Below are 23496 nucleotides of genomic sequence, written 5' to 3' on the forward strand. Positions count from 1 at the left end.
ACCAGATGAGTTGATTGATTGGATCAATGAACTGGAAGAATACTTTGAGTATGAGGATATCAGGGACCTAGATAGGGTTAAGTTTGTAAAGGCAAAACTGAAAGGCCATGCCAAAATCTGGTGGCAAGAGGTTCAATTGGAAAGAAACAGAAGAGGAAAGGAGAAGATCACAAGATGCGATCGCATGGTGGACAAATTGAAGAAGCAGTTCATTCCTGTGGACTACGAGCTTGATCTGTTTAAGAAGATGCATGGGTTAAAGCAAGCAGGAAGATCAGTCCAAGAATATATAGAGGATTTTTATCGACTCCTGATTAGAGCGGGGCATGCAGAAGCAAATAAGGAGAAGGTTGCTCATTATATCAGTGGGTTGCGACCTAGCATCCAGGAGGAATTAAGTCTGGTAAGAATGACCAGCATTGAAGAGGCATACCAGTTTGCCCTATGAGTTGAAGAGAAGCAAAATAAAAGGTTTGAAGGAAGACAAAGAGGGGGCGGTCAAGCAGGAAGGGGAAGTGGTAGATCATCTGGAGTCTACAATGAAACCCAAAAGAAAAATGAAGATGTGGGTGCTAGAAGAAACCAGAGGAATGAGGGTTTCAACCGCTCCCATAATCAAGACTTTGGAAATCAAAGAGGAAGAGGTAGAGGACATGGACAAGGAAGAGGAGGCTTCCATGGAACCTATTTCCATTGCAATGAAGAAGGTCATCGTGCCTTTGAATGCCCTCAATGACAAGGAAGGACAGATAGGAGAGCTGAGGGCCAAGCTAGGGTTGCTCATGTGGATGAGGATGCACAATCATCACATTCAGAGGATGCAGAAAGAGGAGAGACCTTGGTAAATGAAAGAGTCCTACTAAGTGGTGAGAATGAACCAGGACAATGAAGGAGTTTGTTTCATACCAGATGCAAGTGCGAGGATAAATATTGTGACATGATCATTGGTGGTGGTAGCACTGATAACCTAGTATTAGAAGAGATGGTCTCTAAGCTGAAGCTCAAGAGGGAGAAACATCCCCAGCCCTATCTAATTTCTTGGGTAAAAGATGATCATAAGGTCTTGGTAAGTGAACAATGTCTAGTAAAATTCAAAATTGGGAGTTACCATGATGAAGTTCTCTATTATGTTATTTCGATGGATGTTTGCCATCTATTGTTGGGTAGACCATGGCAGTTTGATAGACATGCAATACATGATGGACATGCAAACACATACTCTCTGACAAAGGATGGAGTTCACCACAAATTGAAGCCCATGAAAAAGGAAGGTGAAAAGGTATGTAGCAGTGCTAGGATTTGTCTTGTTGATGGAAGGAAGTTTTTAGATGGCATGAAACATCAGCATTTGTGCTATGCTTTGATTCCTAGGAAAGATAAAGAAGGTAGTAGTGAAATACCATTTGAAGTTTTAGATTTACTAGGGGAATTTGGAGATATTATCTCTAATAATATTCCAGATGGATTGCCACCAATAAGGAAAATCATCCATTAGATAGATTTGATTCCAGGAGCTATTTTGCCTAACAAGGCTGCTCACAGGATGACTCCTACTGAAATAGAGGAGCTAAATAGACAGGTTCAGGAGCTATTGAGGAAGGGCTTGATTCAAGAGAGCCTGAGTCCATGTGCAGTACCTGGAGTACTTGCACCAAAGAAGGATGGAGAGTGGAGGATGTGTATAGATTCTCGAGCTATAAATAGGATAACCATCAAGTATCGGTTTCCTTTACCAAGGATGGATGATCTTATGGACTACTTGAGTGGAGCTCAGTACTTCACAAAGATAGATCTAAAGAGTGACTATCATCAAATATGGATTCGAGAAGGAGATGAGTGGAAAACAGCCTTCAAGACCAAGGAGGGTCTTTATGAGTGGTTAGTCATGCCCTTTGGATTGACGAACTCCCCAAGCACCTTCATGCAGCTCATGAATGAGGTACTTAAGAAGTTCTTGGAAAAATTTGTTATTGTCTATTTGGATGATATTTTAATTTTTAGAAAGACTTTGGAAGAACATTTACTACATATTCGTAGTGTCCTTGAAAGGCTAAGGGAAGAGAAACTGTTAATTAATCTAAAGAAGTGTGTCTTTGCAAAAAGGGAGTTAGTCTATTTGGGATTTGTTATATCGCCTAAAGGTCTCAAAATGGATCCAGAGAAGGTAAAAGCCATCTTGGAATGGCCTACTCCAAGGACTGCTACTGAGGTAAGATCATTTCATTGTCTGGTTAGTTTTTATAGGAAGTTTATTAAGAATTTCAGTGGCATATGTGCACCCCTAACTGATACATAAGAGAGGATAGAAAAGAGTTCAAATGGACTACAGCAGCTACGAGAAGTTTTGAATTGCTGAAGAAGAAGGTGACTGAACAACCTGTGTTGGCACTTCCAGATTTTAGAAAAGTGTTCCAGGTGGATTGTGATACTAGTGGTAGCACTATTGGGGCTGTATTAAGCCAAGAAGGTAAGCCTATTGCATATTTTAGTGAAAAATTGAATGATGCAAAGAAGAAGTATTATGTTTATGATTAAGAATTCTATGCAATAGTTCAGGCCTTAAAGAAATGGAGGCATTATTTATTGCCAAAGGAATTTGTTTTGTATACTGATCATCAAGCATTACAGTACCTAAATAGCCAAGGTAAATTGAATCAAAGGCATATGAAGTGGGTAGAATTCTTGCAGAGTTATATATTTGTGTTGAAGCATAGAAGTGGAAAATCTAACAGGGTTGTAGATGCACTAAGTAGGAGACAGTCACTCCTTACAATAATGCAGGTTGAAGTAGTTGGGTTTGATGAACTCAATAATTTGTACCCCGAGGATCCTAATTTTGTTGAAGCATGGAAAGCTTGTAAAGAACCTATTGCTGTAGATAGAACCAAGTGGTTAGACTATTTGATTCAGGATGGCATGTTGTTCAAAGGTAGTCAATTGTGCATTCCAAGGAGTTCCATGAGGGAAATTTTGATTAAGGAGAAACACAGTGGAGGAATGGCAGGACATTTTGGTCCAGATAAGACCATTTCCATTCTTAGAGAACATTATTTTTGGCCTCAAATTTCACAGTGTGAAGAAGTTTGTACAAAGTTGCCAAGTTTGTCAAGTTGCCAAGGGGTTTAGTCACAATACTGGTCTATATCAGCCGTTGCCTGTTCCATCAAGGCCATGGGAGGACATAAGTATGGATTTTTTTCTTGGATTGCAAAGGACACAAAGGGGTAATGACTCAGTATTCGTGGTGGTTGATAGGTTCTCCAAAACGGCACATTTTATTCCATGCCACAAAACTCATGATGTTGTCCATATTGCAGACTTGTTTTTCAAAGAGGTGGTAAGACTACATGGTCTTCCAAGGAGTATAGTTTCTGATAGAGATACTAAATTTGTGGGGTATTTTTGGAGGACATTGTGGAAGAAGTTGAGAACAGACCTAAAATTTAGTTCCACGCATCACCCACAGATTGATGGTCAAACAGAAGTGGTAAATAGAAGTTTGGGCAATTTGCTGAGATGTTTAGTTGGGGATAAGCCCAAGGGATTGGATTTGATTCTACCATAGGTAGAGTTTGCTTATAATAACTCTGTAAATAGGAGTACTGGAAAATCACAATTCTAATTTGTATATGGGAGTAGCCCAAGGACTGCACCAGAGCTGAGGAAGATAGAACAAGGGGAGAGGACAACTGCTAAAGCAAAATAATTTTTTGAACATATCAAGCGTCTACATGAGGAGGTTCAAGCACACATTACTAAGATGAATCAAGAATATAAAGCTAGGGCTGATCAAAGGAGAAGACATAAGGAATTCCAAGTAGGGGATCTAGTCATGGTGCACTTACGAAAAGAAAGATTTCCAGCCGATACTTACAATAAACTAAAAATGAAGAAATTTGGCCCTTGTAAAATTTTGAAGAAACATGACTCAGGAAATGCATATGAAGTGGAGTTGCTAGATGGTATTCACATTTCTCCCATTTTCAACATTGTAGATTTAACAAAGTATCATGATGATGGTGCAGATGATGAGCTGGTGTTAGAGCCATGTCCAATTCTTGCTTCTAAGAAGGAGGAGATAGAAGACATTCTAAATCATCGTGTGGGTAGGAGTACCAGAAATAGGCAACATGAAGAGTATTTGGTCAAATGGAAAGGACGACTGATCGAGGACTCAACTTGGATTTCAGCAGCTGAGGTTTCCCATTTGGGATTTCCTCTACCATCCATAAAGTGGTAGGGTCACTTTTCAATCTACCCTGGGTGTCTGATGCAAGAGCATCCAGAAGTATAAGGGCAATCCTGTGTCACCCAAAAAAAAAATTTGTACTTAGACTTAGTTTCTGTTTCATGTCTTTCCATTTTTTGGGTACCCATTTAGGTCAAATAAAGGTTCCAACTCTCACAGTTCCACTATCAGTGTGTTTGAAAATCCCAAAAAAATAGGAGCATGCAATTTGGCCATCATTTTGGTGACCTAGAAGGTGTGAACTGGCCAGATGAATATAATTGTGATTTAGAGCATTCCAGAAAAAGAATCAGGTCAAAAGGCCCCATGGTTTGAAAGTTATTGCAATTTTTCGAGTTTTGGAGACCTCCTAAGAATACTTTGAAGTCAGGTTAGGGGCATTAAATGACCTCAAAAAGGGCCAAAAAATGGAGGACGAGCGAAGCTAGTCCATAGGGCTATAGAGCACTTCGAGAGCTTTCCAAAAATGTAAACAGTTCGTCAATCAGAACTACGGTTCAAAAGTTATGCCTCCCGGAAGTTCGGTTACCATTTCTGGATTCTTCTAGATTTGCACCGACTTCTAACGCAGCTTTTGGAACCTTCTATTTGGTCGGTGGATGCCTACTAGCACTTTCTAGAATGTAATCCTAGTCCTTAACCCTCCGAGGTCTATTTAAGGAGATTTCTGGCATTGTAAAAGGCAGTTCGGAGTGGAGTTTGAGAGGAGGTACTAAAAGAAGAAATTATCTCCAGATTTATGCTATTGTAAGCCCTTAGGGCATGTTTTGAAGTTTATATTCTCTGCACTATTTGTACTAGCTTATTTTCTTAGTTAATATAATTTTCCCTTTCTGTTGGTTCCATTCTATTCTTGGGTCGTGTCCCCATCATGGGGATAGTTCAACTTTGTATTAATCTTCTTTGAAAATTGTACACAATTGTAATAAAACTCAAAATGACTCTGAAAAGAAAACACCAAACCCTTGTAACATCAATATATTCCCTAGCATTTTTAGAAAGATACATCATAAGTTTGTACTAATAAATGGGACTAAGTTCATATTCAATATATACTAAAATTAACAATGAAATTGGACCACTCTCTAGCCTTGGAATCTTACTTAAATAGAGTGAGATGCAACAAGCTTCGGGCTAAGAGAAAAGGATAGCTATCCCTCTAGACAAAGATATTTACATTATACTTAACATGAAAAGAAAAAAAATTATGTAATAGAAAGGTAATACATCATATTATTCTTTTGGTAGGTCCCATTTCTATTACATCTTCTCCTGCTACTGATTTTTGATTGGTTGCTATTTTGAATCTTCGGTATATGTAGCTACTAGACTAGCCAATGATGAAGTTTCTTCTGGTGATTGCAAATCAATCTCAACTCAAGGGTTTTAACTATTTTCATCATGGATTGATAAAAGTACTTTTATTCTTGTTTCTTCCTCTATCATGTCAACATCCTAAGCCTCTAGACCTACAACTAAAATTGGTTGCTTGCCTTTATCTTCTTCTTCCCTCTAATCTTGTGCAGTTGTATCAATGACCTGTACTTCATCTTCCTTCACCTCATCATCATCAATTTTAGCTTCTTCAAACTATGCATTAGAAGCAATATATGCCATCCACTTATGAAGAAGTGTGTCATCTAGCCAATTGAAGTACAATATGTCATGTTTCTTCTTAAGCACATACTCATCTTCCTTGTCAATATTAATAAAATCTTGTTTTAAAGAATCAAAGAATAATTGGACCTTCACCAATTCCTCTATAGTAGTGGTCCACCATGCATGCCCTTTTCTATTGATGACTCTATTTATTCTCAAATAGAACAAGTCATCCAATTCCTTGGCCCATTTATCTTTATCATTTAATTTATTTTTTCCATCCAAAACATGTGGGTATAAATCAAACTTTTCACTTTTATACTTACTCCAATAAGCAACAACTTTCCACTGTAATGAAACTCTTCTATGATCAAAATTTGACAAATCATTGGTAACATCAAATGTTTTTTCAATATGGTCATGGGAAGACATTATGACAAAGTAACACAAAAAAGTAATTTATTTTCTTCTTTTATCCCACTTATTAACAATGGGTTTCAAAGTCTCTTCACTGGCCTACATTTATCCCCATATGCTTACAACCCTAGCTAACTACTCATGGAACATTGGCCATTCAATTTTTTCTACTAGATAAATGAGAGCCTTTCCTAATTTGTCTTCATATTGCACATAAAACTCTACATGTAATGCCCATAGTTTTCTCTTTGCTTCCTCAAAATCTTCTATTGTATAGTACTATGGCCTTTGTGGAGTCTCTAGTATGTACCACTAGAGGACGGGCATATGTGATTCTTGGCCTAGAAGATCTTCCCATTACCTTAGTTTCAAGTTCAATTCTTTTCTAAACTTCTTTATTATATGCCTCAAAAATCTCTCATACTTCGCATGCAATTCCAATCTTTTATTCTCATCTTTCTCTACAATGGAAAAAGTTAATTGAGATGTCCCAACGTTTAAATGTGTAGCTTCTACAAAAGTTGTATCCTCTACTCTTTTTACAATCAAATTACCAATCAGCCCAATATTATCTGATTGCAAAGACATTATTTTGGATGCTTTTCTAATGGACCAAATAACCAAAGTAGCTTGGTCTATGCTGTACTTAGCACCTAAGATCTCCTTTTTTATCTTGATCCAATGTCTCTAATTTAATGGAAATAGAATTCAAAATTAGAGCATCTGTTATATCCCAATTGGGAAGCAATAAAACACCCGATGCTCTTAACATTTCTCTCCCTTCCTTAGGGATCAAGCTTTGAAATTCCTTTATGATTTCCTCTTTTCTTTGTGTCTGAATAGATGCATCTTCAATCTCTAGATGCTTAGCTTTCAATTTATTGCATCTCTCTTCATATTTTCTTATGTTTGTCCTCCATGCAAATTGGTGGAAGGATCTGGAATTAACAAAACTATCATCTGATAAAAATTGATGACTAGGATGCTCCATCATAGGGTCTAGTTCCTTTCCCTTGAAATCTACCACTATCAACTCAAGGCTTGGAATAGGAGGCTCTTGGTAGGTTCCCTCATCTAATTCTGCTTGGGTGATAAAAATTCCTCCTTGGGACCCCAGTCGTTTAATCTGTTCTCTAGAAAATTGTTCCTCTCTGATCTATAAAGGGGATTATGCAAGTAAATATTCCTCAATGTGATGACCTTGATCTTTCATTAAGGTTTTCTTCTTAGGAGAGGGCTCATTAGGTCTTTCTTCTAGGGCAAGACTAATGGATGCTATTTTTTTTTCCCTTATCCATAGTGGCTTTCTTATTTTGGATTATATTATAGCCTAGCATTTTTGGACAATCAATTGTCCTACCCCTAGATTAGGAGTGAATTCCAATCTCCTCATTACATCCTTAGCCCTATCTGGATAAGCATTAATAAAAATTTACTTTTTCTCATTCATAGTTTCCATTATTTTAGGAAAAGTAATCATGAATTTATTTATCCTATCTACCTCTAAGGTCACATTACCCAAAGGATCATAATTTTCATCAAAAAAATGAATAAAATCCAAAACCCTTGAGAATATTCTCCATTTTTCTTTCTTGGTTTCTTATTATTACAAGGAGAACTCATTTCTTATTATGTCCTCAGAAAAGTATTGCTCATGTTTTTTTTTACCAAGCTTAATTTTGTGCCTAAAGGTTAAGTCATAGAATCCCTCAATGTCAAAAAAATGGGGATGAGAGATAGCCATCTTGTATTGATCTAGTATTTTGTACAGAAAAAGCCAACCCCCTTTTGTGATCACAAATTGGTGAGTTGAAGTGTAAGTTGGAAAAATTGAGCCTCTACCCCTTTTCACCAAATAATTTTCCTCTAGTCCTCCTAGCTGCAATAAAAATTTAGCTACCCCTACCTTTAATGGAACTTAGTGGGGAAATACATGGTGGGTTCCTTTAAAACCATAAATCCTAATAACAGTGGAAATAGAGTATGGAATTATGTCTCCCCAGTTATGTGAAACTTTCAAACCAATAGGATTATCCATGGGCCTAATAAGATTTACCAGTGCCTTAGGCACTTCGAGATTGTCAATTAATAAAAGGCACCTCAATTTTGAGGTAGAGTACCTATCAAACCTAACAAAACTAGCATTTTCGTCATCCCAAGTCATATATGCACTCCATAACTGAACTGGCAATGCTTCTCCCTCCTGTTCTCTATTTAAAATCATTTCTTTACCAAAATATAATCCTTGAGGACATGTACCACTGAGTCACTACATTGCTATACATAAAGAGTGAGAATGATGTCTATGGTATATAGTTACAACAATTTATTCCATCTTGATCGAATGGAGGACATTTGATTCATTATGTAATACAAATGTGGGGTGTCTCTTATTGATTTTATTTACTTGCTATGTCACTATCCTTAAAACTAAAGCAACTCCCCATAATGATGAAGTGATGATCATTGATTCCATCTTGATGCAATGACAAGGAAACTACATTAAATTTATACAATTGTGGTGGGTCCCTTTGTTGCCATGTCACATTGAATAAATAGTGCACAATTTTCCATAGAAACTTGGTGATAACTGTCAATGTGATTTAGTCCAACAATCACAATCTCTCATCTGACTTTTGACTTGGGTGTGGGTCCATGTTACTGATGATGTGGAAATGTCCTATCGATCTGGCAAACAATTTAATATTTTAATCCCTATTGTGACATCACATGATTTGGGCCCTGTCATGTTTCACATTTTTAGGCTAGGCACTATTTCAATACTAGCAAGGCAAAAGGATTTTTTGATTGTGACATAGCAACTTCCCATGTTATTCAAACATTTAGTGCATATGCATTTCCTAATAGTATGCCACCATGTCTAGGAGATTATGTGGCTCATTTTTGATGAGACAGTTTTTAAGACCCACCTAAAATTACTATCGTAAAAATCACTTCCCATCAAGTCACTATGTCACTACCAGTGAGATCTATTATTTTTTGGTCACAACATGGTGACCTCATGAACACTGTTAAAATTTGGTGCTAGGAAGATACCTACTTTTCAATCATGATTACCATAATTAATACCATTTGACAAAGTAATAAAGGTGCACATCTATTGGGAAATTTACGATCGCTATCTATTTCAAAAACCACTATCTTCTATATTCTCCATTAAGGTGCTATGTCACTATCGATATGGTGCATTCTTTTTCCAGTTGCAACATAGTGACTCATTGGAGAAACTAGATTCTAGTGATGCCAACTACAAACTCATTCCAAGTGGTTTCTTTTCTGACACTGACAATTCTAACATGAAGCACGTGACAAAACTTTTTGAAACAATGCAATTTTTTGGCACTGACCCTCCACTTTATGACACTGCCAGTCCATTTCATGACAATTGCTATCTTTCTATCCTTAAAAACCTCACATCTCCCCATAGTAATGATGTGATAGTCATAGATCTTATAAAGATCAAACGGTGGGAACAAACTAGGTAAAAGGCACTTAGTATAGTGAAAAATTTAAATGGGTCTAGGAATATTCAAAATTTCTAAATCTTCACGCCTGATTAAATTTAAAAGGAACACAAGATTTAGGGTTTGATAGGGTTTTTCAAAGGGTTTTAAAATTTTCAAAGGTAGATAACCAAAACCCTAGCAGGCAAGACATAAAATTAAATCTAATTTTTAGCTAGGACTTTACAAAATTTATTTTAAAAAAATCAAACTAACATGTCCATCGAGAATTCTAGTGTTTTCCAACTTAGGATGATAATGTCTACTAATTTCACTCAAAAGATAAAGGAAATTTGGATGGTAATTAGTGTTAACCAAGCTCACTCAATTACTAACAAAATTTGTAGAAGATAGTGTCTACCGAGTTCACTCAGAAGAAAAAGAAATGTTGGCATGAAAACTAGTGTAAACCAAGCTCACTTGGTTAATGGAGGAAATTTTGTTTTGGTTAGTTTCTATCGAGCAATTTTAGCTAACAAAGGTATTATCTTGTCTTGTTATATTGAGTTAAATGAATTTTTTTGATGATTTTAGCCAATTGAGGAGATGAACATAAAAAAAAATTATGTTGTATTCAAGCTAACTTGATAATGTTTAAGATATAAATATAAGGTCAAGTTTAGAGGAAGCAAATTAGAAAGATAAGTTTGCATTAGCAATAAATTCATATCATTGTTACTCTCTAACCATTGTAGTAGTGAACTAAATTTCTTAACAGAGTTGGCTTAATAGCTACTTGTAAATCCTCTCAAAAGATGGCATTTCTACTTCATGTTTCTTGAAGACCTCTAACAAAGCCACTCCCAATAGGGTAATTAAATCCTTTAATAGGGTCAAACCCAATAGATTTTTGTGTAACCTTTAATAGGGTTGGCTCCTAATAGGGCTCACTTTTAGAAGAGTGAAAAACAATAACTAGTTACAATTGGTGGTTTTTCCCAAATTGGGTTTCCACATTAAATCTTGGTGTCACCTATGTTCATGCTATTTATTTTATGTGTATGAAACTAATTTAATTAATTTTAATCACACTAAACATATTAAGATATGAATATTTAGTTATTGCCAAGTTATAGTTGATATTTTAGTACTTTCTGTGTTACAACATTTTGCTAGTGTAAATCGAGTGCATGTATGTTTACCAAGTTGCAGGAGAGTACAATTTTATCAGAGTTTATGTTTTGAATTTTTTTGATATCTAAGGGATTTGAATTTATTTTTGTAGTAATTGATTCGCCCCTCCCCTCTTACTTACTCTTCTTATATTTCCAACAATTGGTATTAGAGCTTTTGGTGCTTGTAGAGAAGGTTTCAAGGACCTAAGCTAAAGATGAGGATGTCTTATAGAAGAGAGATTCACAAGATAAATAGAGATGACTTCTAGGCATGGAAGGAACTCATGAATCTCCATTTGGAAACTATCAGTGATTTAGGTTTGGAGAAGATTGGTTTTCAAAGGACAAATGATAATAGCAGTCTTTACATCAAAGATGGACCAGAGAATGAGATATTTTTAGTAAAAAATTTTGTGGATGATATATTTTTTACTAGTTATGATAAATTATGTAATTATTTTTCTAAAGAAATGACTAAGGAATTTGAGATGTCAATGTTTGGAGAAATCAAATTCTTTGTTGTCTTGCAAATTCAATAGAAGAAAGATGGTATCTACATTACTCGATCTAATTATATTAAGGAGATACTAAATAAATTTGGAATGGAGGATTCAAGACTAGTTGGAATACCTATTCCTAGTAGACATAAGCTTTCCAAAAATGATGATTCCAAGGAGGTAGATTAGACCACATATAGATCAATGATTGGTAAACTTTAGTATATTGTACATACTAGGCTTGATATTGCTCTTGTAGTTGGTATGTGGCAACATTTTTAGCTAATCCTAAATAAAATCATATGATGGAAATCAAGAGAATCATGAGGTATCTAAAGGGTACTGAAGATTATGGTTTATGGTAAAAGAAAGGAGGCAACTTAGATTTCACTAATGCAGATTAGGTAGGAAGTGTTGATGATAGGAAGAGCACCAGTGGTGGAACATTCTTTCTTGGTAAGGGACTAGTGTCTTGGACAAGTAAGAAGTAGAATTTCATCTCTTAGTCTATAGTAGAGGCAGAATATTTTGCAGTAGTTCTCAATTTTTCCAATGTTGTTTGGTTAAAGCAACTATTGGTAGGTATGAAGGTAGAAATCAAGGATCTAGTGGTTATCTTCTATGATAAAACTAGTGCAATTAATATATCAAATAATCCTTTGTTGCATACCATAACCAAGCACATTGCAATAAAATATTACTTTTTTGAGAGAATTGGTGCAAGACAAGGAAGTAAGCTATTGGAATATGTGAATACTAAAGAATAGATTGTAGACATATTCACCAAACCATTACCTAAGGATGCATTTATGTATCTAAGAGGTAAGCTAGGGATCATTCCCCTATCTAAAGCTCATTAAATGAAGTGTAGTGATGCATCAACCAAATCATGTTGAAAATTAGTCCAGTTGATGTAGTAATGAAAGGGTAGAGTGTGTTTACCGAGTTGCAATGGAATATAGTTTTATCAGAGTTTATGTTTTGAATTGTCTTGACATCTAAAGGATCTAGGATTTATGTTTTTGGTAATTGATTCACCCCTCACCTCTTAGCTACTGCTCTTATATTTATAATAATTTGTATTAGAGATTTCGATGCTTATAGAGAAGGTTTCAAGGACCTAAGCTAAAGATTAGGATGTCTTATAGAAGAGAGATTCCCAAGCTAAACAAATATAAATTACAGGCATAGCAAAAAATTATGAAGCTACATTTGGAAACCATCTATGATTTAGGTTTGAAATATCTGGACAATTAGTACAAGGTTCCTACTGGAACATTGACAATGGAAGAAATTATTGAAAAGAAAAATCATAACATCATGATGATTGACATTGGTTCTTCTCTTAACTATGTTGGATTTGATGAGGTCAAATTTTGTGGTAGTGCTCATGAAATGTGAGTTAAATTGAAAGATATATATAGTGGTTATGACAATGTAAGGAGAGCCAAAGTAGAAAGTCTAAGAGGAAAGTTTGATCAAATAGAAATGAGAGAGGACAAAAATATTGCAAAATATGTTGAAAGAACCAAAGCTAGTGTAAGTGCAATCAAAGCCTTTGGAGGAGACATTGATGATAAAATAGTTGTAAGCAAGGTACTCATAACCCTTCTTCCTATCTATGCAATTAGAGTATTTATAATTCAAGAGATGAGATGTGATCTCAATAAAAAGATAAATCTAGATTCTCTAATGGGAAGATTAACAACCTTTAAATTGGATAACTATGAGAACTATGTTCCTAATTCCAAGAACTTTGAGTCTTCATTTGAAGCCAAGATTTCACTCAAGAAGAAAGATGGAAAATCAAAAGGAAAACAATATGAAAGTGAAGAAGAGGAAGAAATTTTTGATAGTGATCTTGAAGTTACCAAAGCCCTACTTGCAAGGAAATGCCCCAAAGGAAGAGAAAAGTACAACGGTAAAATTTCTCTAATATGTTTCTCTTGTAAAGAAGTTGGTCACATTATTACAAGGTGTCCAAATAGAGAGGACAAAGGAGAAAATAAAACTCACAAACAATCAATTAGACATGATGAATCAACTCATGCTTGCAAATCAAGAATTGAATCACAAGGATGTGGAAATTTCAAATTTGAAATTATATTATGACATTTTGAAGAATTAATTTTGAAATAAGGAGTCCATGGAAAGATTTAACAAACCAAAGGAAGCAATGAAGTACTTTGAATAACTAATGAAGTCATCAAGTCATTCTGATTGGTTAGGATATTCTTGCACTCAAAAAGAAGAATCATTTAGGAATGGAGAAATAAGAAATGTAAAGTTGAATCAAAGGAAGAAGAATAATTCACCTAACTATACATGTTCAAAGTATCACAATTTTGGACATCAAAGAAAGAATTACATAATTCAAGTACATTTAGAAAACTAGATAAAGAAAAAAGGAAAAGGAAAAGTGGACATTGAGAAACTGAAAAATGAAATGAACCATAAATGAAAAAATAAAATAAAAGATGGAAATAGTAGAGCTAATGGAGCTAAGATCACCTAATCCAATGGAGAAGATGATCATATCATCTAAAACTAAGCAAGAGAGGTATGTTTGGAACTGTATACTCAATTATTATATCATACATTAGTTCCTTACATGAGAATGTGCCAAAAGTTCATATCTACATATACAAAATGCATAAGAATAAATTTTTTAAAGTGTAAGAGAATTTTTCTATGTTAATCAAGTATTGAAACATGGACCGAGCTGTTAGTTTGTGGTGACTAATTATGAAAGTATTGTACACACTTCATAATGTTTTGGGCCTTAATTTATCAAGAATTTTGGGTCAAAATATTATAATCAATTATTACCATAAAGTGGAAAAAAATACTTGTATAAAAGTTCTTAGGGTTAGGTATCTTTCATAATGTGTGATTTGATAATTGTTTCTTGTGGCAATATTGAGTTGTAAGAGATTACAAATTATAATCAAGTTGTAATCATTGAATCAAAATAATATTGGACTTGTTGTTTGGTGGACATAGCCCAAGGATTGGCTGAACCACATTAAATCTTGGTTTCTTGTATTCTCTTCTATGTGATTCAATATTTTTTCATATTGTTTATATTTGCATGTAATTGTTATTTCTATTTGTGGTTTAATCCTATCACGAGCATTTCAAGGATGACATGTTGTTTAGTGTAGAGCCTAATCAATCCCCAAGTGGGATATTGTTAGTTTGTGGTGACTAATAAAAGGGCTTAAGGTTAGGGATTGTTTCATTATGTGTGATGCAAAAAATACTTCTTGCGGTAGTATTGAGCTATAAGGGATTACGAGTTGTAATCAGGTTGTAATCACTAGATCGTAATAATATTGGACTTGTTGTTTGGTAGATTTACCCTAGTGTTTGGGTGAACCATGTTAAATCTTGGTGTCTTGTGTTTTATTCTAAGAGATATATTATTTTCTAATTTTTTTATATCTGCATGTGATTTTTATTTCTATCTTAGGTTAATCCTAACAAGTAGTATTAGATCAAGGTTGTTTTTTAATTATCCTCTATAGCAAAGTCTCGTGGTTGAGTGGGAGTCTCATGATTGAGTGGGAGTGATGGAAAATGAGGGTAAGCTAAGGATTGACAAGTTTAATGGGCAGAAATTTTAGTTATGGAAGATGCAAATGGAGGACTATCTTTATTAGAAGGATCTATGGAAGTCGTTGGAAGGAAAAACTAAGAACCAGGAAACTATGACAAATAAGGATTAGGATATTTTAGACAAAAAGACACTTGAAAGCATTTGGTTATGCCTAGCACCATTGATGACATTCAACATTAAAAAAGTTAAGATGATAAAAGAGTTGATGGAAACCCTAGCAAAATTGTATGCAAATCCCTTCACTCCAAATAAGGTATTTCTCATGGAATGTTTATTTAATATGAAAATGGAAGAAGGTAGATTTTTTGTGGATCATTTAAATAAGTTTAATACTATTACTAGTTAGTTATCTTATGTGGGTATTAATTTTGATGAAAAAATTAGGGCTCTCTTAATTTTTTATTCTTTACCTAAAAGCTAGAATGGCTTGGTAATGGCTATGAGTAATTCTATTTCTAGATCTAATAGCCTGAAATATGATGTTATGATCAGTGTTATTTTAAGTGAAGTAACTCATAGGAAAACCTCAGGTGTATCTACATCAAGAAGTGATTTAAATGCACAAAGTAGAGGTAGAATGATTGAGAGAGGAAATAATTCCAAAAATCATGGGAAATCTAGAAGAAAGTCAAAGGGGAAGAGGTCTCAATCTAGAGGACCGAGAGATTCCTAGTAATGTGGGAAACTAGGGCATAAGAAGAAATATTGTTGGACTCAAAAGAACAATGAAGATGATAAGCCAGAAGAGAATAAGGAGGTAAATATGGTAAGTAACAAATCTGAAGAGGATTCTTTGCTTCTATCTTTAGAAATTATTGATGATTCATGGGTTTTAAATTCTAGTGCTTCATTTCAAGCTATACCTTGTAGAAGTTATTTCATTAATTATGTCCAAGGGGATTTTAGGCTTGTTTCTTTGGGAGATAATGAAACATATCAGATTTTTAGAAAGGGTAAAGTTATGATTAAGTTGCAAATTGGGAATCATTGGCTACTACATGAGGTAAGACATGTTCCAAGGCTAAGTAATAATTTAATTTTAGCAAGCAACTTAGTGATGAGGGTTGTGTAGTTTCTTTTAATCATAAAAATTGGAAGGTTTCAAAAGGGTCCCTTGCAGTCACAAAAGGTGTGAAAGTAGGCACCTTATATCTTCATATAGGTCATATTGTTCCTTCTACTTTGATTGTTTTAGAGAAAAAATGAATGTTCATGAATAGTTGTTGTAGTTGAGTAGGGAGAACAAAAAGTTATTATAGATTCTGATACAGCACCATGGCACAAAAGAATTGGGCACATGAATGAGAAAGGTGTGAAAGTACTTCATTCAAAGTAATTTTTACTAGGTCTAAAATGTGTTAATATGGATTTATATGAAAGTTGTGTGTATGAAAAACAAAAGAGAGTGAGTTTTGTGAAGACTAGGAAGGAAAAGAAAAGTGAGAGATTAGAGAGATTAGAGCTTGTGCATACATATGTATGGGGACAAACTCAGGTATCTTCCCTTGGTGACACTCATTATTATGTTATATTTATCGATGATGCAACTAGAAAAGTTTGGATTTATTTCCTTAGATAGAAATTTGATGTATTTCAAACTTTTAAGAAATGAAAATGCTTGGTTGAAAATGAGACTAGTAAAAAATTAAAATATCTTAGGTATGATAATGGTGGTGACTATTGTAGTCATGAATTTGAAGATTATTGCTCCACTAATGGTATTCATAGATAGAAAACTATTCCAAGGATTCCATAGGAAAATGGAGTGGTTGAACGCATGAATAGGACTATAATGGAGCATGTAAGGAGCATGAGGTTGCATGTAGGGTTTCCTTTAAACATGTGGGTGGAGGTTTTCAATACTATTATATATTCTATTAATAGTGGTCCCTCTACTCCCTTGGGTTCTATTATTCCATATGAAGAATGGACTTGTAAGAAGGTGAGTTATTCTTTTCTCAAAACCTTTGGTTGTGAAGCATTTACTCATGTAGCTTCTAAAAATAGACCCAATATGGAAGCTAAGTTAAAAGAAATGTGTATTTTTTGGATATGGCATTAACGAATTTGTTTATAGGCTTTGGGATTTTAAAAATCATAAAATTGTAAGTAGGGATGTCATATTCAATGAGAAAGTGTTGTACAAAGATCTATTGTAGCAACATGAGAAGAAAGAAGATGATTATGTAGTGTTGGATGATACTCCAAAAGATGATGTTCTGGTAATTTCTCATGATGTGCAACAATCACAACAACAAATACCACACACCCTAGTGAATGTTAGATGGTCAAAAAGGCTAAGTTGACCTCCAGAAAGATTTTCTCCTTCTTTATTGTCTATTTTACTAATAGATGTTAATGAACCTAATTTTTATGATGAAGTTGTGCAAGTGGATGCTAATATTTAGTGGCAATCTACAATGAAACATGAAATGGACTCTTTGCTGAAAAATAAGGCATGGGATTTATGCAAGTTTCCTGTAGGTAAAAGGGCTTTATAGAATAAATGGGTTTATAGGTTGAAAGAAGATGATGGAGGTAAGAAAAGATTTAAAGCCAAGTTAGTGGTAAAGGATTTGCATAGAATAAAGGCATTGATTTTGATGAGATATTCTCTCTGGTGTTAAAATGACTTCTATTCATACTATTTTAAGTATTATGGCTACTAAAGATTTGCATTTGGATTAGCTTGATGTTAAAATAGCCTTCCTTCATGGTGATATGGATGAAGAGATATATATGGTATAGCTAAAGGGATTTGAGGTCAAAGGTAAGGAGAACTTAGTGTGCAGATTGAAGAATAGTTTATATGGCTTAAAGCAAGCACATCGAAAATGGTATCTAAAATTTGATAGTTTTATGCATAAGCATGGATATAGTAGGTGTCATTTAGATCATTATGTTTATTTTAAGAGGTTGGATGATGATAGCTACATTATTTTATATTTATATGTTGATGATATGCTTATAGCTAGGTCTTACATGGATCACATTACGAAGCTAAAACATCAATTAGCACATGCATTTTCTATGAAGGGTTTTGGGGGCAGAAAAAAAAATCCTTGGTATGAAGATTGATAGAGATAGGAATAATAAGAATTTGACATTATCTTAGGCTGATTATACTATGAATGTGTTGCAACATTTCTCTATGGAGAATGCTAAAGCTGTAAACATCAATTAGCACATGCATTTTCTATGAAGGGTTTTGGGGGCACCAAAACAAATCCTTGGTATGAAGATTGGTAGAGATAGGAATAATAGGAATTTGACATTATCTTAGGCTGATTATACTATGAATTTGTTGCAACATTTCTCTATGGAGAATGCTAAAGCTATCAGCACACCTTTACCTGGTCATTTGAAGTTGACTAAGGAGATGTGTCCAAAGACACAAGAAGAGGAGGATAAGATGCCCAAGTTACCTTATCCTTTAGTTTTAGTAAGCTTGATGTATGCTATGTACAAGGCCAAATATTGCACATGTAGTGGGAGTCATTAGCAAGTATATGAGTCATCCTAAAATCAAGCATTTGAATGAAATAGAATGTATTCTTAGATATTTGAGAGGCACATATAATAAGTGTCTACATTTTGGGGTCTCTACTACTAATTTATAGGGATATGTTGACTCAAATTAGGTAGGGGATATTGATAGCAGGTGGAGTACTATAGGTTATGTATTTACTATTGGTGGTGCAGTAATGAGTTGGGTTTCTTGGTTATAAAAGGTGAATAATTTATCCACTATAGAAGCATAGTATGTTTTTGCTACAAAGGCATCCAAGGAGATGATATGGCTTCAGTTCTTCCTAGAAGAATTGGGACATTCTCAAAAGGATAATTATTTGTTTATAAATAGTCAAAGTGTCATTCATCTTATGAAGAATTCAACTTTGCATTTAAAGACAAAACACATTTAGTTGTGGTACCATTTTATTTGGTTAGTTTTGGATGATGGACGATTAAAGCTAGAGAATGTACATACATATGACATTGTAGAAGATATATTTACTAAGGTAGTGACAATGGAGAAGTTTCATTCCTCTTCAGCTTTGATTGGTCTTCTAGACTGAATAGAATAATTGAACAATAGAGTCCAAGGTGGTTTTGATCTAGTGGGCGCCTCATGGAGTAGCAACATAGCTATAGGATTAGTCTCCAAGTGGAAGATTTTTGTTTAGTATAGATCCTAATGAATCCCCAAGTGGGAGGTTGTTAGTTTGTGGTGACTGATAAGAGGGCTTAGCATTAGGGATTTTTTCATTATGTATGATACAAAAATTTTGTCTTGCAGCAGTATTGAGTTGTAAGGAGTTATGGATTGTAATCAGGTTGTAAATACTAGATTGTAATATTATTGGACTTTTTGTTTGGTGGACATTGCCTAGGGTTTGGGTGAACCATGTTGAATTTTGGTGTCTTGTGTTCTCTTCTAAGTAATCTATTATTTTTTGATATGGTTTATATTTGCATGTAATTGTTATTTCTATCTGAGGTTAATCCTAACAAGTGGTATTAGAGAAAGGTTGTTTTTCAATTATCCACAATTTTATTAGACATTGTATTATTTACTCATGTTATATATGCACAAATAAATAAGACTTGAGTTGAGATGAAGGCATCTAGTAGTAGTATTTTGGATTTAGTGGGATTAAGCATTGATCATTAAAATAATCTACTAAACATTCAAGGTATATTATTCGAGCTTCAAGTACTTGTTAGCAACATAAGATTCAAATTGATCTCTATTTAGGAAATTTTGATACCTCATTTGGAGATCATGCAAAGAAAACTAAAATCAACCTAGGGTCTTATCATCGAAGATCATAATCTTGCAATGGTTGATAACTACAAGATTACAGTTGCAGATTAATTTTTTAAGGTATAAAGAATCATGTGGGATCATGAGCTATCCATGATTACCACAATTCATAAGGAATTAATTGCAAGATATAAATTACTTCAACCCATTCAACTCTAGTAGTAGTGGCATATGGTGTTCAAAAACAAGGGGAGGAAAGCCCTGTGTAGAAGGAAAGAGATGTGGCAATGGGAAGAGAGAATTAATGGAGGATAGAGTAATATGATGTGAACAAGATTCAACAAAAAGGTAAAATAAAATGTATAGTGTACATATTTGAATAATGATATAATGGTTTTGTTATTCATTTTTGTAACTATGTAAATATGATAAAATGTTTTTTCCACTAATGTCAAAGGGGGAGATCGTTGGTATCTATAACCATTATTGTCTATTAGTTTCAATCACTTAGTCATTTACAAGGTAGAGTTAGACGATCATCACTATGACCAAGCTACTCTATATAGGCTAATTCATGTACATAAGTATGTACCTATCTCTATAGGAGCTAAGTAATTTTTTGGGTCATAGAGTATCTTTGTATAAGAACCAAGCAAGTCATACGTGACCTAGAAATTTTTTGAGAATTCATGTACCAAGTTACTTAGTGTGTACCAAGCATAATTAAGGTTGAAAAACAATAATTCCAAGCATCATAAAAAAATAAAGGTTGACCTACATAGAGTTTACATGAAAGTCAAGAATGGACCAGAGTTTTAGGGAAAACAATTTTTAGGTCAACTTAGAAGGGATATTTAATTTTTGAATAGGTTATTAAAGAACATTTAATACATTTAGAGATTGTTATAGAACATTTACATGTTGTGGATCACATATCCCAATGTTGTGTGCTCTATGATCAGGATGAAGAGGCAAAACATGGAACTATCTAAAAAAATCTTAGCACAACTCCTTATATAGTGATGATCTTAACCTAGAACAAATGTCAATAGATAAGGAGATGAAAAGAGTTTATGTATGAACATGAAGCTATTGATAGAAAAGGATTTAGATAATATTAGAAGTCATTAGAGGGTTATATTATCACTTAACAGACTAAGTGAACCTAGTCATTGCAGTGAAGTGTAAGGGATAGACAAGCATATCAAATCAAAGGAGAGGATCAGTTAGTGAGGAGGAGACTCAAAACTAGCTTACAAAGGAAACTAAGACTCAGGTATTGAATCCTTTGTAATAGACTTGAATCATGGAAAATCTCTTAACATAGTGGTCTTAATAGATCTTTTCAAATCTCCTAACATGGTCCTTACTTTGTTGTAAGTGTTAAATCCTCTAACAAGGTGAGACCTAGCGATCTCTTAAGCTTTTAATAAGGAAAAACCCTCACAAGGTAGATCATATTTTATCATAAAAAATTGTAACCTTAATTGGTTAACTTTACTACAGTAGTGAAGATTTGTGTGTGTCATCCCCACCCTAGATTTACCTTCACCTTGAAGGGTTTCTAAGTACCAAATATTGTATTATGTGTTTTACTTTTAATGTGTGTGATGGATCAAATCAATATGTTACAATAGATTTACATTACTACTTTTACATGCACAAGTTATTGATAGATGTGGATGAATCTATAAAAATTTAAAGTGTTTAAGATTATGATTTAGCCCCCTCCCCTCTTAGTATCTAGTTTAACTAGTTTATTCATTCATCAATCAACACCACTCTAATCATTAAACTCACAAAAAGTAAAATTTATTGCTTTATTACCAAGTTAGATATGTTCAATTCAACATCAAGTAGAAAAATATCTTTGTCTGAATCTATTATGTTAGGATGGGATGAGACACTCCTCTCCCTCGCAATTAGTTTAACAAGCTTGATATGTCTTGGAGTGGTCCTAATCATCTAGCTAGATATCTAGGCATCAAAATATCTAGCTCAACTAATCTAACATAATTTGCTAGTGGATCAAAGGTAATATTGAAAGGAAACTTATGAAATGGAATACCAAATATCTCTCCCTGGAAGGAAGGCTTCAAGTATGCCAAAAATAGTTATAAGCTTATACAATCTATTACTCATCTACATGACTTTTTAAAAAGTTTGATATTACCTTTGCTTATAAAGTAATTACATATTTCCTTTAGTTGGATGGAAAGGCCAACAAATAAAGGTACATTATAAAATAGGATTGGTGTGTGAGGAGAAAGGGGACTAGTGATTGGGTGATGCAGGAGCATCTAGTGGTGTAAGGACAATCATGTATCACCCAAAAATAATCTTATTGTTAGTTTATATTTAATGTGTTTGTATTTTTGGATACCTATTTGGGACAAACAAATATTCTAACTCTCATTTTTCCGCTATTAGTTTTTTTGGTTCATGTTTTTTAGCACCTCAGGATACCTACTAGTTTAGAAGATGGGTTATTTTGTAATGGAGTCATAATTGAGATGATTCATAGGGTTTTAAGTGGAGGTATTATCATAATTATAATTTCAAGCACTCCAAAAAAATAATCAAGTAACAAGCCTTTATGGTTTGAAAGTTATTGCAGTTTTACATTTTTTGGAGACCCCCTAAGAACACTTCAAAGTCAGAATTGAGGCACTAAATGGCCTCTTATAGGACAAAAAAGGGGGATGAGAAAATATTTTCAATGGGCTCATAAAGCACTTAGAGATCTTTCCAAAAATGTAAACAGTTCATCAATTGGAGTCTTAGATCAAAAGTTATGCCTCCTAGAAGTTAGAGTACCATTTTTGGATTCTTCTTTGCACCAACTTCTAATGAGTCTTCTAGAACCTTTTTATTTGGTGGTTGATGCCAAATTTCATGTTATAAAATGTATTCCTAACCCTAAAACTAATTCAGGTTACTAAAAGTCATTTCTTGCATTATAAAGGCATTTTTGTGGAATTTGGGAGAAGATATTATGAGAAGGGTTATCGTTTAGAATTTGATTATGTTGTAAGCCCATAGGGCACATAATTGAGTCTATTTTTTTCTATAATGAATGTAATAGCATATCATTTCTAATAATAAAAGTTTATTTTCTAATAATAAGAAGAAAATAAACTTTTATTATTAGAAATGATATGCTAGACATTCATTATAGAAAAATAATTAGGTCTAAAAGACCTCACATGGCAAGGTGTTTCCCTTGCAGTCAAGTGGTTTCCAAGCTATCTAGGGATATGAACCATGAAAAATAATAATTTCTAATAATGTATCTAGATGCACCCAAAAAGTAGTAAAATCTTGGAGATGTACGCATATATCAACTATCTCTCTAGGAAATGGAAAATCAAGGTGGAAGGGTCACTAGTGTTTAAAAAAATCTAGAAAGAATGGGAACAAGTGAAGCATTAGGTTGCAAGTAATGGATTCACTAATAAATCTCTCATATTTTATGGGGGAAAATCACCTTGGTGGAACATGGAAATGAATGGAAAACCTATGAAACTCCTATGAGGTTGCTCTGCCAAAATTGGTTTAAATTAGGACTTACTAAATTTGAAAAATTCATTCTCAATGGTAGGCTGATGGAATGGATTGAACTTGCCTAAATTAAATTTTCCTTCTTCTCACAAGAGAATCTAATCCATATTAACTAAGGCCTAAAAATTCAAAAAGATTCATCTACATTGT

Source organism: Cupressus sempervirens, chromosome 3 (assembly GCF_028749045.1).
Source record: "Cupressus sempervirens isolate cs-2001-9-10 chromosome 3, ASM2874904v1, whole genome shotgun sequence".
Classification (NCBI taxonomy): domain Eukaryota; kingdom Viridiplantae; phylum Streptophyta; class Pinopsida; order Cupressales; family Cupressaceae; genus Cupressus; species Cupressus sempervirens.